Source organism: Melospiza georgiana, chromosome 14, assembly GCF_028018845.1.
Source record: "Melospiza georgiana isolate bMelGeo1 chromosome 14, bMelGeo1.pri, whole genome shotgun sequence".
NCBI classification, from domain to species: domain Eukaryota; kingdom Metazoa; phylum Chordata; class Aves; order Passeriformes; family Passerellidae; genus Melospiza; species Melospiza georgiana.
The window spans coordinates 9,657,320-9,672,929 of record NC_080443.1 but is presented as its reverse complement, the minus strand read 5'-3'; the positions used below and the strand labels follow the sequence as shown (position 1 = coordinate 9,672,929).

General features: G+C 37.6%; 1 long non-coding RNA gene across 1 annotated transcript in view; it reads left to right on the top strand.

Moving 5' to 3' along the window:
* The window catches only part of LOC131089340 (uncharacterized), a 120,506-nt gene extending 105,188 nt beyond the window's left edge, over positions 1-15,318 (top strand). Inside the window, exon 4 of the long non-coding RNA XR_009115242.1 lies at positions 15,230-15,318. This is a non-coding gene — a long non-coding RNA (uncharacterized LOC131089340). The remainder of the gene's footprint in view (positions 1-15,229) is intronic.
* The last annotated feature ends 292 nt before the right edge of the window (positions 15,319-15,610 follow it).

The following is a 15,610-nucleotide window of genomic DNA, read 5'->3' as shown; positions in this document are numbered from 1 at the left end:
TTTCTCTGTGATACATGTCACCCATTTTCTATATTCTCACAACAGCCTCACTAGGAACTAATTCACATATCTTAAAAAATCTGCTTTAAAAGTTGTTTACTAGTTGTAAATAGGTGTCCATGTTTTTTCTATTTATGAACTTCACTATCTATTTGTAGTTTCTAGGGAGTATCTAGTATTAACAGTTATAGGCTATATTGGTATGAATTTGTGAAATAAATCAAAAATTTATTGTAAATCTGCTCCCTTAAAAAAGTGGTATGGGTGTGATACTGCTGTGCAGCATGGAAAAATCTTCCTGGTTAATGCCTTTATGATCCTCTTTAGAATAATGAACATTTGGAAAAGGAGACCAGAGTAATTTTTGAGAGTGTTGATCATAGAAAAAGATGAAATTAAGATACTTTTGATAAGAGGGAAATTCGTGTGCTTTTTTTCTACATTAAACAGAAATCTCAGAGATCTGAAAACTGCCCAGGACACCCTGAGTGGTGATGAGTTTGTAACAGAGGACAGAAGGACAGAGCGCTCTCACTGCCCTCACACCCACTAAAATACAAAAGTGATTTTATAGAGCTTCACTGTAGAGCAACTCCTTTGAGAGTAGATAAATGCAAAATGCACAGGTGGAATTAATATTGAAAATATTTGGATTTATAAATACCATGATTTAAATAATTCCCAGTAAAGAAAAACTTCATGTTGCAGCAGAGAAAGCAAAACCCCCAGAGTCAGAAGAAAGCATTAGTGGCATTGCAAACAAAAGATTAGTCATCAAATACAGCAAACACTGCATCAGCAGCTGGAATCTGTGTGAGATAATCCAGAATTAGAACTTTGCAAGAATATCATGCAGAAATTCCAAATTCTTGCTGTAGTAGACAAACATATGGCACTACCAACTATCAAAAAAAAAAAAGTCAGTTGTTCTTAGGTAGTTTCTTTTTTAAAAGACATTCCCCTTAGCATAGGGTTTGAGAATCAGTATTTTCTTTATTGTGCATGTCTGTGGAGCAGTATAACAGAATAAGTCCATGTAAATGCTGGGCCCCTTACAAAATCATATTTCTCTCTGTTGAAAACACTCCCCACCTGAATTCTGAATTTAAATTAGAAAATGTCCAAGTCTGGTCTTTCACATTTTCTGTGTTGTTAAGTACATGTGTCTAAGCAATCCAGTTTGAAGGACTATGTGAATCCCTAATAAAATACAAAAGCTATCCCAGCTTAATTAATATTCCTTTTAAAAATAACATTGAAATTGACTTTAACTCCTGCATTTTATCAGTTTGTATGTGTTCATAAGGTTTTAAGAAATAAGTAAATTCTGTTCTAATAATACCTTCCGTGTAAATTTGGTACTAGAGGAAGCTTCTGTGTCTTTCATCATTGGACTAACTTCTAATAAGTATGTGCAATAAGACTGGAAGACACATAGTTCTCAAAGATAATATTCTTTCCTCTGCAGGTAACATTATTTCTGAAATCTGAGATTTTAGTTTAATTTGAAATCTCTTTTGAAAATACATTCCCAGGTTGTTTTCTAAAAGATTCTGCATGTGATTGAACCTGTGGTAGAAATTTGCAAGATACAGTTAAATTGTGAAGGCAGGAAATGAAACAGCTCAGAATCAGAACGAAGTCTGGAGCATTTGCATTCCCATATTTAAATATTTGCCTGAATTACACGTGAGCTATAACTTTTCACTCACTGGAATTTTTTGCACTCTGTAAGCAATAGTGCTAAGACAAATCAATGTTTATATTATTGCAATATATGTCTCATGTTTTTGTGAGTTAAAAAACATATAAACACACAGTAATCTCTAGTAAATGAGGACAGGAGAGGGAGAGAAAAAAGAAAACCCCTGACTTAAAACAGACAGGGACCTACTTGCAGTCCCTGATGGACGGATGCAATACAATGAAGCTGGTGTATTCAATATAACTTTTAGAATAATTGCCTGGGAGGTAACCAGAAGAAGTACATTTTACTTTATCATGGTACATAAATAAAAGGGCAGACTAATTAATCATATAGCTTACTAAAAGTGCTTTTTATTTTGCCATTTAGTATGCCAGAAAGATCATTTTCTTTAATGTATATACCCAGTATTAACATGATTTAATCCATCATGTTCTGTATTATGAAATTACTTTGTTTTACTCCCTGATCCAGCTGAAGATCATTAACCCACACTATTTTCTAAGTCATACATCATTTGAGTGTATTACCTCATATAGCAAAAAAGCTACTTCCCTCGGTTATACACTCCAACTAAGAAATCATTTTTTCTGGATGTTGCTGACAAGAGGAGCTGTTTTCATTAGAAAGCAGATGGTTCACTATTTCGATTCTCTTTTACCTTCACATTTGCTCCAGCTCAGAGTTCTTTGCTGCCAGTTACCTCATTACCTCTCACATCATCCATGTCCTACATCCCGAGCCATCCATAAAATGTCCTAAACAAGCAAGGGCTCTGCCTTCCCCCATCACCTTTTTTTACTCTGCCTCCTCACCTGTTGTAAGCCAGGCTTCAAAAAGCAGGGAAAGAGAATCCAATCATCTGAACAGTAGGTTAAACTCCCACAGTTCTGCAGGTGTTTGCTAGCTGAGAGTGCCAAAGGTGTAATTTGCACATTCAGGTTCTGAGCACGGATGTGAAGTCACACTGCTGATGAATTTGCCTCACAGAGCTTTAAGGCAGAATCTGGTCTTCTGTCTTTTCATGTAGTTTGCAGTTTTGATAATGATATTTTCAATGCTATATTCTCTGAGCCTGTAGGATGCGCATTTTACTTGGGCTGCCCTGGGTGCCTGGTAAGTGTCAATAAATAGTGATCTGCAAGGAAAATGAAAGGTGTGCATAACACAGTAAAGGAACGTTTGATTCAGAATAAAGACTGAATAGTTCCTGGAGGTATGTCTCAGTATTTTTAGAATAAAAAAATTATAAATTATCTTTTAAAATAGAGCACTTAAGTAACATTTGTTAAGTCTCAGACTGGTTTTAGTTATCTATAAGCATTTGCCTTGATTTGTTCCAGTTAGGCAAGGAGAGCAAATACTTACATTGCTTCAGCAGAAAGCCTCTTACTAGAGATCAAATCCTTGGAGGTAAACCCATCAGTACATTCCTTCAGTTCCTCTACACCATGTTTTGGTTTTGATCATTCTATACTGAGGATAATGATCAAACAATGTAGTAATAAATTCTTCCTGCTTTTTGTAGTTTTTTTCTGCTTTCTACAATATCTGTCACAGACTCCATTTTTATTACAGCTTCATGAAGTTTTCAGGGGGAAGGTTTCACTATGTTTTTTTTTTTGCACATACTTCATTACTCATGTCAAATTTACCTTTTATTATTACCTCCTACACTTGCCATGTGTAAAGATGTTATCTTTTAAATGCACACTGAAAACTAATACAGAGCTTGACAGGAATAAGAGGGTATTGGGAGGGGTATTTGATTTTGTTAATTTGAAGGACAGCACATTCAGTAATCTTAAAGCAGTGGGATTTATTTTAAACAATGATCTTTGTAGTTTTTAATGAAATTGAAGGAAGAAAAAAGGCCTGTAATGAATGTGTTGACAAAATTCAAGGAAAATATCATAGATTTGGTATTGTTCCAAACATACATGAACAAAAAGGACAATGTTTAGTTATACTTTAATAAACCACTCTACAAACATTCTGAATGAACGGGGGGGAAAAGATAAATCGACAATATTAAGCAAAGCCAAAGCTGGAGGTCAGCCTGCAGTTAATAACCATGCTCAGTTATACTGTTTTTATGATGACACAATGTTTAAGCTACTGAACTTGGCACCACAAATAGGCATGCATGTTGTACAAAGTAAAGAATATGCAGTTGGTTGAGGTTGATTTCAACCTGTCTGTTTTCAGCATCCATTCTGGATTCTCTCTGCTGAATGTGGCCTCAGCAGGAGGCTGGTTTATCCACCCTGAATAAACCTCACAGCCATAACTCAGCTGCAAATGAAATAGAGCAGAAATAGGAGGTGCAGGTGCTGCTGCTGGCACATCATGAGCCAGAAACTGAAAAAGGTAAGGGATGGAGATTATCTTCTGCAGCAGGAGCTGGGTGCAGCTGCCACTGGGGCTTTAAAGGCAATGCCTTCACACAGTGGAGTCTTTGTTGCAGAACTTTGAGCTCCTGTCATTGGTGTGGACAATATTGCCAAAGTGATGAGAAAAGAGAAGACTGCACAGGCTTCTGCAGGGAGTGGGTTATCCCACCCTGAAGTATGTGCAGTGTCAGAATTTACTCCAACAGTAAACAGAGAAAGGATTGACTTTTTGCTTTATTCCTCTGAGTGCTGCCCAGAATGGTATTTAGCATTGTTGTCACCCAAGCCAGTTATTTTTTCTGCTCAAGAAAGCATTTGAAACTACCAAATTGTGTTGATGAAAGTAATTATCAAAACTGAAAAATGATATAACAACAAAAAAGTAATACTGTGAACTGTTGATATGAAACTTTGTTTTCACTATAAATAAGTTAGTGGATTTTGCTTTAACCATTGTGAACTTACTTAAAATACACAAAAGTTTCTTTTCGAGCCTTTATTTTGTCCCTACGTTAATGCTGACAGTATAATCAAAAAACTTTATAAAGTATCATACCCTGGTAAAATAATTCCAAGCAAAACAAATGATAATCCATGGGGAATTATAGCATAGGATCTTGATAAGCCAAAATAGAAAACTGTAAAGGATACCAGGTGTCGTTGTAGGGTTTGTGTGTGACTGTATAGAGTGCACTGACACTCCTGATGTTCAAATAAATCACATGGACAAACTCCACCTGGTAATCTATAGGAATAAGTTAAGTACATTCTTCAAAATTCTATCAAAAGCAGTTAAAAATGTAAGCCATTAAAATGTGATAGAATAGCACTTTATTTATAAAAATGTCATTTGCATTTTTTAGCACTGTTTAACTTCCATGCTTGTTTTGCTGTTTTCAAATAACAAATTGAGCATTTCAAATTCATAATGAGGTATGAAATAAATGAGAGGGTACTGAGGGTGAGTCATTCATTAATCATAAGCAAAACAGGGACAAAATCAAGGACACAGGAGCACAAACTGTAAAAGTAATAGGTTGCATAATCTTTGTATTTAATATTAACTACATTATGTTTTTCACATGAGTTCTGAGAAGTTGGGATTTTTATGTTTACATGAAACTAATCCAAGGTAAATTTTATTTCTCAATATTGTTTTGTTCTAGAGGTTGCCCTCTTTTTAATAAAGTAGAAGACAACAAATCCTAGCTTATGACATTGTTATGAAGATTTAATAGAAGGGTTAGCAGGAACACTGAAGCCTACTGAAACTTTTGATTTAAGATATTCCACTTTTGACTAGAATGTACCAAACCCTTCTTGTTTGTCATGGCAGTTCTCCCATTAAGGACATAAATTCACCTGGAATTAGTTGTTTTGGCCAAAATAAGTTATTATTCATATTCGTGTGTCAGAGAAGGACAGAACAAGAACTATTATTCAAACCATTCTGTCTCTGTCCTTTGAGAGTTCAATCCACAGTGATTACTCAATGTGCAACAAGGTTGTTTTCAGTTTGCAGGTAATGTGAGTACTGAAATAGTAGGTGTAGCTCAAATAGACATAATAATTTGTTACCCCACGTCAGATTTCAACAAAAAATCACAAAAATAAACTAGATTGTAATAAGGCAAGGTAAACTGGTGGCGCCGCAAGGAGTCAGCTCATTTCAGAATCACTAAACAGATGCATCTCTCTGTTCCATATCTGTTCATTTGGATGGAGCTGGCATTGATGTTAGTCGTTGTTGTGGAGTTTCTGGACAGAGTAGGAAGAAAGAGAGGAGAAGACAGAGTGAGAACTATGCAGATGACTTGCTGTTGGATCTGTTGTGTTTTGTGATACCCATGGCCAGCCCCACAAGCTGTGTGTGTCTGTAGGTCTGTCTGCATGGGGCAGGAGTGCTGTCTGTGTGTGTCTGTAGGTCTGTCTGCATGGGGCAGGAGTGCTGTCTGTGTGTGTCTGTAGGTCTGTCTGCATGGGGCAGGAGTGCTGTCTGTGTGTGTCTGTAGGTCTGTCTGTGTGGGGCAGGAGGGCTGTGTGTGTCTGTAGGTCTGTCTGTGTGGGGCAGGAGGGCTGTGTGTGTCTGTAGGTCTGTCTGTGTGGGGCAGGAGGGCTGTGTGTGTCTGTAGGTCTGTCTGTGTAGGGCAGGAGGGCTGTGTGTGGCTGTAGGTCTGTCTGTGTGGGGCAGGAGGGCTGTGTGTGTCTGTAGGTCTGTCTGTGTGGGGCAGGAGGGCTGTGTGTGTCTGTAGGTCTGTCTGTGTAGGGCAGGAGGGCTGTGTGTGTCTGTAGGTCTGTCTGTGTGGGGCAGGAGGGCTGTGTGTGTCTGTAGGTCTGTCTGTGTGGGGCAGGAGTGCTGTGTGTGTTTGTAGGTCTGTCTGTGTGGGGCAGGAGGGCTGTGTGTGTCTGTAGGTCTGTCTGTGTGGGGCTGACCAGCACTCCTGGGAGCCACGTGCTGGAATCCCAGTACAGCTCCCAGCCCACACAGCACGGGTCACATCAGGGCCTTGGTGCTCCACACCAGTTGATCCTTCTGCACACCAGAAATGGAGATGCTGGGCAGACCATGCCTCATTTCAGCGCTGTGGGGATCACAGGGAGCAGTGCTCCATGTCCAGGCACAAGAACCTGATGGAGTCACTGGAACAAGGCACAGCTGTGCCCTGGGGTGCTGCCCTGTGAGCTCAGGTCAAAGCCTGGCTCTGCACCAGGGTCTGGGGTCTATTCCTGGTTCTGCACCAGGTTCTAGGTTTGTTCCTGGCTCTGCACCAGGTTCTGGGTCTGTTCCTGGCTCTGTACCAGGGTCTGGGTCTGGGGTCTGTTCCTGGCTCTCCACCAGGGTCTGTTTCTGGCTCTGCTCCAGGGCCTGGGCCTGCTCCAGGGCCTGGGTTTGTTCCTGGCTCTGCAGTCAAGCAGGCTCCTGCTGCACTCCCGATGGAGGGGCTGCACCTGAGATGCCCTGAGGTTGTCCCCACTGTCACAGGCTGTGGCTGGCACCTTTCAGTGGGGGCCAGCCCCTGAGAGGAGCTGCAGGCCTGGCTGCAAGGGCTGGAGCCTCCATGGCTGAGGGGCTGCTCTGTGACCTGGGCTCTGACTCGCGGCAGTCCCTGCTCACACCCTGCCCTGCTGTAATTAATGCATCTTGTCTCGGTGCACAGCAATGTCTGACTAAGCAGCTGCCTGCATTTAGGCTGTAAAACAGGAATTAATAAAGCAGTGGTTAATATTTAGTTAAAAATCATGATTCCTCAATATTTCCGTTCACAATTTTTGCAACTTGAAGCAAAGTTCTGTTTGCGATTCTGTATTGAGGAAAAAAAGTTTATGTTGGTTAAAAGCACAAATTCTACCAGCTCTCCTTGTTTTCCATTAGCCTGGATGAAGAAAGTATCTTACTTTTTAAAACTCCCATTTAATTAATTTCCTACCTTCTCTGGTCCAACATATCTACATTTTATAAATTGAATTGCTATTTTCACACCGTGCTTAAGGTGTTTCTTCCTTATATGAGAAGCTATATATAAGCTGCAAGGTGTTGAAGCCAGTAATTGTTAGTGGTGTTTTTCTTTCTAAAGAAATATAAAGGACATGATCAATGAATAGACTGATATACAATCAAAACTGAGGAATTTGCCCAGATCTCTGAAAAATCACGCATTCCACTAAGGTGTAAGTGGGATGTAAGTGTAATATACATTTAAAAAAAATACATCTCTGTCTTCATTATTGAATTAAAAAATAATCCTTGCATTCTCTATCTATTTCTCACTCTTCATCATAGCAAACTGTACCTTCTGTATTTATCTTCATTGTAGGTGCAGGTGGTTGAAGTGTGGTGCTCTGGTTTAGATTCCAGAGCAAATAGGTTACCTATGATATTATCATTCCCAGGAATATATTGCAAAGCAGTGCCTTTCTCAAGCAATGTGGGTAAAGGGTTCACTCTGTCCCCCATGCTCCTCTGCTTGAATGCTTTTCCCAAGCTCCAGATCAATCTTTAACTCCTCACTTTTAAATTAAGATGAAATACCATGGAGAAGAAAGGGAACATAAATACTTCCAAAATTCTAGGAAATAGGTTTTTTCACTCTTCCCTCTCCTAAGCAAGACACTTAAAATTAAGAACCCCGTGAACTCTTCTCTTTGCTGGACCAGGTATTTCCAAATTTTTGGAACCAATCTCAATTTTTTTTCAGCAGAATATTATTTTTTTTCAAAAAATACTCTAGTTTTTTTCAGTCTTCAATTCAGTACCTGAGACATTTTGCTATGGGCCTGACAAGTCTGTCAAAGTAGAAAATTTCAAAAAAAATCAGTACCATCAGAGGAATGTTCCTTTTATAGGTACTCTGCCCTGCTCTTTGCATGGTGTCTCGCACAATTAATCCCTTTAAATCTGAACTGGGCTTCCTCTGTACCTCAAACCATCCAGCTCTGCAGAGCTGCTGTTATTCTGCTGTCATAGGCTGCTCCTGCAGCACAGATGGAGGGTAACCATATACCCAAAAGTTAAAAGGTGCAAAGAGTTTGGCTTTTGGGGGGACTTGAACTTATTTACATCTTCAGCATACTTGAAATTGCTGTTGAAATACCTACCAGTGTGTTCATGAAACGTCAAAGTTGAAGGAATGCATTTTAAGCAAATGCCCTCTCCCAGGTTAATGATTAACATTGTGAGAATTCAGCTTGGTATTTACTGTATCATGACACAAGTAAATTAAACTCCAAGCAAGTAATTATCTAATTTTTTTTTAAAGTATGCAATGCCAAATTATTAACTTTTGTGGCAGAGGGGTGGTAAAAACAAGGGTCAGGCAGTACCCATGGAGTCTTGTGAGACTCCTTTGTTCACACCCACTGCACTATATAAAAAACAATGTTCTAATAGAGGGCTTCCTATTTCCAATGCAATATCTAAATCATTATATACATTTTTTTAAAAATACATCTCTGTCTCCATTATTGTATTTAAAAATAATCCTTACATTCTCTATTTCTCACTCTTCATAATAGCAAACTGTACCTTCTGTTTATGTTTCAGTGGACAAATCAATTCATCTATTTTCCTGCCAGATTTTGGTATGATCACAAACATATCAGCTCTGTGCCTATTACAAAATCAGAATTTTCAGCCTTCTTAATTCTGTAGAAGGGGGCTTTACTCCTCCAGAAAACAAGTTAATTTTCTTGAAATGGAAATATTACCTTTGAGGAAAGGTGTTGCCTGGAATATTCTGCCTGAAACGCAAATGTTTCAGAAAATTACAAGCATCTAAAATTTTGAGAATTTGGGTTAGAAGAAAAATACTTGGCCATTATCAACTCTCCCATTGTTAAGCCTGCATCTGGGCCTCCCAGTCTGCAAAGACTTTAAGGTTTAATTCCATTTTGCAATTCCCAATTTTTTTCACTAGCAGTAAGCTAGCACTGTTGAAAGCCTCAAAGGTGCTTCACCTAATTTTCCTTCTCTCTCCAGACAGTATGGCCAAGTTATTTAGATACAAATAAGCTTGAGAATATCACCAAATCCATTCTAATTTCATTCATGCCTTGCAGATAATAATTTAAAGAGCTAGTCACTGCTTGCAATTAAGCATGGAGAAAATAGATCTGTCCCATAATTTATGTCTGCAAAGGTTGGGCTGGATTTGTAATTAATGTTTGCTCCTTTTAATGAAATACTCCAAAGGTCTGCACTTCTGTCATTCATGGAGGTAATTTTTCAATTGATTAGTAAAATAATACTTGAAAAGTAAATGCACCTGCTTTAGCACAGAAATGTCTTAGTCAAGTAGAGACAATGATTGGAGTGCTAAAAAAATATCATTTCAATACAGTAGAGACTGGAGTTTTACTCCTTCAGAATTCAGAACTCCCACTAAAGAGAAAAAAAAAGAAAAGGTAATTAAACCTCCAACAACTTCCTCAGCATGCTTTCATCCAGTTTAATTCCTGGGTGGTTTTCAGCATAGCTAAATACTTCTAGGAGCACACGCCTGAGCTGCAAGTGAGATATGTCTGGAAAGCATATGTTACAGCAAGACATAATTTTTGTATTTGTGTACCTTAGTATTTTTGGAGGGCATGATCAAACAATTTCATTTTAGAAATTTGTTTTCATTTTGGATAAACACTTAAAATTTGACAGCTCAGTTGGATTCTATTCTTATTTCCTTTTCAGAATCAAACATCTTCAAACCTGCAAAGTGTTAAGACTTAAAAGTTAGGTTGCAGGAGCCACTGGTTTAAAATGGCTGGAAATGTCCTTTCTACAAAGCCCTCACTAACAAAGAAAATGAAATAAAATAACAAGCCACCTCTTCCTGTTCTCAGAAAATTGATAAGGGATTTCTTTGAATTAATCAATCCAAAAAGCATGTGTGATTGTTTCGGCTGCTTTGTTAATTTAGTCATTGTGACCCAAAGTTTACTAATCCTCTACTCCCCAGATCTCACATTTTGCAGGAGTGAGTATTCTGGGAATTGACTGTATGCTGACCAGATAGGATGCTGAGCAGAAGCCACAGTTTGTGCCAGCCAGATTCCTTGAGGGCCACAAACGTGATGATCCCAGAGGTTTTGGACCTTGTGCCACCTGGGACAAGGATTTTTCTGTCAGAGACAGAAGCAGAGAAGGGAACACGTGTGGTGAGAGGAGCCCTTATCCAGTGTTCAGCCTAACAGAGCAGGGTGATCCAGACAGGGCAGCAGGGGGATGAGAGCCATTAGAACACTTAACTTGAAAGATAAAAGTTTATAGTTTTAATGCTGCAGTTTTAAGTGTTTGAGTCATCTGAAGGATCCAGCTCTTATTAAAGCTTGAGCAAAGCAGCACCTCAGGACTTATAAAAACCTGCACCTTGAACTTAGTGTAACTCCCATTAAAGTCGATGGATGCTGAGTCAGACCTTAATTCTTCTTGCATCTTAGAGATTCAAAAGGTGAAAATCCTGGCACTACTGATGTTTTGCCATTGACCTCACAGGGTCAGGATTTCATGCTAAAAGCCATAAAATGGCACTGACATTTCGTCATTGCTGTCTTGGATCAGATTCATAACAGTGACCCAGGAGACAAAAATCTCCATAATCTATTACTACTGTGCATCTACCCAGCACTGTCTCACCACCTTCTACCTTTGTTAAAGAGGGGGAATCATCTATAATTTGAGCTGCCTTTATTTTAACTCAAGTGAAGAGGAATGGAAAAATCTTACTATTCATTTTTCAATCACACAATTTTAGCGTTCTAAGTAAATTCTTGATTATTTTATGTTAATTTAATTGGGAAATTCTCTTTTGGAAATGAAGAGGTTTTGTTGGATGATTTGCTTTTAATTTTTTTTTCAATATGTGTTCTAAAAAGACTTTTTAGTAAAACTGGAGGGGCAAATTTCAGATTTATAGCATGATTGAATGAAATGCTTATGATTAGCAGTGAGAACTATGAGGAGTTTATATAATTTCTTAATGATCCTTAACAAAATATTTAATTAAAGAGCATCTGGAACGATAATCTTGATTAATAAAAGGAAATCAGAGAATTAACTGATTTCTGTAATGTAAGAGTACTTGCACTGTGTGATAGTTACCACATACTATTAGCAGTTAGATACAATAAACTGATAAAATACAAAATTGTTCTGCCCTGCCACATTAAATTTTCAAGATTGCAAATGCAAAATATTGGCTGTGCATTACAGATGATCAAAGTAATAGATTCCAAGTTCACAGATACAAATGTACTGAAAAATACAATTTAAAATTGGTATAGGAAATTTATATTATATGAACATGGCTGCTTTGGCATAGGTCATTGCATTACTTTGTGGCAGTCCCTTTGTCCAATGTTTTCAGTTGTAATTCTGGTTCTTCCCTTTGGCAACGCTTCGTCACTTCTTAGCTTTGGTTTTATAACTTTTATCATATTAATAGTAGTGCTACTCTACTGGAATCAATGGGTTTGATGTCTTTAAATCCAAGCATAGCTTGAACTGAGGGTGATCTGCTTATTAAAGCAGTAGATGTTTACATTTGGAAATTAAAAAAAACCCCTGATTGTGAGTTTTGTGCAAAATTTCCTTCCTTCAAGCTTCTCTTTGCTAAATAATTGCAGATCTTGAGACATTAGGGGTACTCACATACTCACATTACCTAACTTGGTTTCTCTGACCTCCTTCTGGAGAAGTCTATGGAGGCTAATTTAAAAATCTCCCCTATGTTCCTAGAGGAAAGTGGTGTGGTCATTCCAGCACTCGGAGAGCATTTCTGACTTTACTGGAGTTGTTTGGGCTTTCCACCCTCAGCGAGGCCTTGGTGTGCCCTGAGTTTTATGCAGTTGAAGATCCAAGTCAGGAGTCGTATATTATTTCTAAGAAATGCGTATTTAAACACAGGTTAATACTAAAATTTTAACTGTTTGCTTTCCTGTTAACATTAATGAAAGCATATATTTATATGCTGTGCCTTTGAAAATTAATTTCCTGGACATCTCTAGGGATATAGGGGTTGTGTACAATGCATAGTTTTTCCTCGTATTATTTATTAATGGAAGGGTATAATCTAGTAGCAACTCCCTTTGTGCACAATTTTTCCAGCTTTTTAAGTCACTTTGGTTGTGCTGAACTTTGAGATGAGAATGAAGCCTTCTTTGTCTTTGTTGGGGGTTTTTCTTAGAGCGTGAAACATGTTTACTTCCAGAATGCTGTGTAAATATCTCTTAAAGAGGTGCTTTGCAAATAAGCTATTATGGTACTAAAGAAAACATTGATTAGTTTTAAATGGCAGTAACAATTCAAGTGTATGTAAAGACAAGTGCATTTTCTTTTGAGGTTAAGCCTCTGAATTTAATAATTGAAGGAAAAAATACAATAAGATGTAATAGAAGAAGCTCTGTAAAGTGCATTATGCAATTATGACTGCCATAACTACAACTGCTTTACCAGATCATAGCATGTTTTCTCCTCAGAGAAAACAAAACTATTTTTGTCAGTTGGTTTTTTTGGGGTTTTTTTGGGGGTTTTTTTTGGGGTTTTTTGGTTTTTTTTTTTTGGTTTTTTTTTTTTTTTGGTTTTTTTTTTTTGGGTTTTTTTTTGGGGTTTTTTTTTGTTTTTTTTTTTGTTTTTTTTTTTTAATGTTGTATGCTTTGTGATGATTCTGTTGATTCAGAAAACCAGCCTGTTGTTTCAGGACATCTGAAAATTCAAGACATCGTTCAAGTGAATACAGTATGCAACTGAAGAAATCTATTTATTTTTAGCCTTGTCAAAGTTGTATTCAAATGTGAAAACTGTTTTAGGGAATATCTTTGTGAGTTCCTTCAATTAAATCATGTTACATTTTGCTTAACGTACACTAGACCAGACTTATTAGAAGAGAGATTTTGGCAGTGTATGGTGCAGTTTAGCTTGGTGAATTGCATGAGTTATTAACTGTCTAGATCAGAGCCCAACTGTATTACTCACAGAACCTGTGTGCTGGAAAGATCCTGTGTGGTGATTGTACCTACGGAGCCAAATTTCTTGCAAAAGGGACTATGACAGCCTCTTCTTCATCACATACAATAGACCAAGTGGGATTATAATTATAGTAGCAAAGATTCAGATTAGACTTTAAAAAGCAGGGATATTAATTAAGAGGTTGTACTTTATTAGGCTCAAATCTGTAACGAGGAAAGGTGGTGGGAAGGTGTTTGGTTTTTGGAACAATTTGTTAGTGGAAACCACAGTCTGATCCATAGTTCAGAGAGCTGGGTGCAGTTCCAGTCAGAGGCTCATTTTAATTGTGGTGGAGTAAAGGTTCCCTCGTATGAAAGAAATGTCATGGTTAAAGTATAAACATGAAGTATGAGTGTTAAGAATGACTTTCCGCAAAGGAAGAGTCCCAAGAGTCCCTTGTTGTTCCTTGTGGGGTGTAGGTTAGGAAAGAGTGCTGCAGTTGGATATAGCCATTTAATTAATGTGCATCCTGTTGGCTCAAACCATGGCTGTAACTCCTCTGAGTGTTGCAGCTCTTTGTGTTTCATATCAAATTTTCTGAAGTCACTCAGTCTGTTTTCCATGGATGCTGGTGTGTTATACACACATGTGCACTTTCATTTGCAGTGATTTCTGATCTAGCATACTTTTGTAAAGACCTCCAGCTCAGTAGTATTAAAGATGATAAATGAATAGATAAATCCAAAGGGAAAATACTAAAGTTAATAGTGAGGAGGTTTTTTGCATAAAATAACCCTTGTTTCCAATATTTTACAAATTCCCTTCTCAGTTAATGTGTGCTGATAAAGATCCATTCTATAAAACAATTTCCTCTCATCTTGTGACCCCATATCTGCAGTTTTTTCTTATGTCTATTCCTCTTAAAATCCAATTTTCTAGTTATACTAGTATTTATTAAAAGCTTGACTGTAAGGTCTTTGTTTACCCAAAGATCTATTTTTATCATAACTGTTTATAATGATTAAACCTCAACAACTTAAACACTTTACACAAAATAATGTATTTTCAATAAATTGAAATATTAACCAATCATATGTAATGGTTCAGTTCTAGCAAATGGATTGCTAGAAATCCTTAGGGTTTCATATAAATTGAAAACTGTATTGACTGACCAGGCTGCACTTGAATTGCATTGCATTTGGATCAAAAAGCATAGAAAAAGTTCTCATTATAGTTCCCTGACATTAATTTGAGCATTTTTATATGTGTGTCCTATTAAGTACTTTAAGTGCTTTTTGATAATTGTGCTTTGTAGTTTTTACAGCACTTCAGCCTATTCCCAGTTCAATTTCCTCTTTTATCCGATGTTTGAAATATTGATTTCTGACAGATAAAAGCAAACCTTATAATCTCAGCAGCATGCAATAAGTGAGTAAGAGGGGGCTACAGAATGCATCAGGGAATGGTCATATTTGAAACCGTCTTTGTTTTATTACATTTCGTCAACAGAATTTACTTACCGCTTGCTGGTATTTATGTAAAAGCAGGACTCCTGATAGTCCAGTGATATTAGCAGGTCCTGGTATACTTTTGCATTTAGTAAGATAAAAGAAGAAACTCCCTTGGTGGTTGATGATTGCAGCTGCTTAAACTGCTGTCAACTGGCTTGAAGTAACTGTGATTTATCTTCCTCAGATTGTGCAGCGTTGTGTCCGTGAACTTCCAGAGTTTGCATTAAAAAGTGACAGGACATCAGAGTGCCAGAAGCTTCTCATATTGTGGCCCTGAAGGTAAAAGCAAAAGAAACTATCTTGGTCTGTGTTTGGGAACACTGTCCAAAATTTCTGCAAAGCTCTTGTGACATGAAAGAGATCTTTAAGAAATGGGTTGGGATTTTGAGCATGGACTAAATGCAATCAAGAGATGATAAGGAGTAGCACTGGTGCTTTGCATGTTTTCAGGGTGTTTCTTCTGTAATTTCTAAAAACTCGAAAGAGGAACCTAGTCCAATGCCATGAACAATTAACAGTATGCTAAGAATTCATTTTGTATTTGTTTCCTTTTCATTATCCAATG